Here is a 1,130-nt window from a genome sequence, read left to right on the forward strand (position 1 = left end):
TCGACAATTAATAATCTTTGGACGAGTTTGTTTGTTTAGGCCTACTCTTCACTAACGCTTAGAAATTCTGTTGATAGCGTAAACAAATCGTCACGAATGTAAACAATGTTAATCTCGATCCAGCTTGCATCGCTTACAAGATGATTTTAATATGACGTCACAGTAGCACGATTCTGATTGGCTGATAATGTTAAGATCAATAGAATTTCTAAGCGTTAGTCATTACACGAGCCCCACGTATGCTAAAGCTTTATTAAGAAATACTGTACAGCTTTATTCACGGCATGCTATGCACGCTCTTCTAATGTTGTTGTCATTCAATTGAAACTAAATAACGCAATTTCGTAGCAGCCGAAATAGCTCAGTTGGGAGAGCGTTAGACTGAAGATCTAAAGGTCCCTGGTTCGATCCCGGGTTTCGGCAAGCCAAAGTTTTTTTTTTTCCCCATCGTCCTAGTATTTTTATTGCAGCTGTTTTGATGAGGAAAAAAATTTATTTGTCATTCATTTTTTTTTTTTTTCATTTTCATTCGGGGAAAAAAATGGTGTAGATCTGAAGTAGAGTGGTGTACATAGAATACCACACTCTGATGTTTTTCAGATATTAAATTCGAGTATTACATTTGTTATCATATATTCGAGTATTTACGTATGTGGAGAATACCAATATCATAAATAGTATATAATTTTTTAAGACACAGACCAATAAACACATACATAAAAACCATGGGGCAATATATAAATGTATATATATAATGTGTGTGTGTACGTGTAACCCATACGTGTACATATTAAACGATGTGTTTGCCATGAGAAAACATTTTGGTGTTATTTTCATGGATCTGCCCTGGACGGACATAAGTCCCTTGGGAGATCATACCCTTCTATACAGTTTGTGTGTAGTTCTTGTGTTGTGTTGTTTTTTGTTATGTTGTTTTATATGTAGTTTATTCATACAAATAAACCGTTACTCTCTCTCAAACAAAAAAAAAGGATTAAATGCATGGAATTACGGGAGTTTTTACTGGAAACCTGTTAACCAGTGTGGCAACAAGGAGTGGGGGGGAGGGATCTGGATATCCAGAAAAGCTCTGAGTTTACTGTTTTCCCCGTTCAAAATTACGGAAAGGC

General features: G+C 35.7%; 1 non-coding gene across 1 annotated transcript; it reads left to right on the forward strand.

Annotated features, from left to right (window-relative positions):
* Positions 1-350: 350 nt before the first annotated feature.
* TRNAF-GAA (transfer RNA phenylalanine (anticodon GAA)) lies at positions 351-423 on the forward strand. The gene has a single exon. It is a non-coding gene; the product is annotated as a tRNA-Phe (tRNA).
* Positions 424-1,130: the final 707 nt, after the last annotated feature.

Source organism: Pholcus phalangioides, unplaced genomic scaffold (assembly GCF_987345545.1).
Source record: "Pholcus phalangioides strain wild (caught in Gottingen) unplaced genomic scaffold, Ppha-v1.0 ptg000001l_1, whole genome shotgun sequence".
Taxonomy (NCBI): domain Eukaryota; kingdom Metazoa; phylum Arthropoda; class Arachnida; order Araneae; family Pholcidae; genus Pholcus; species Pholcus phalangioides.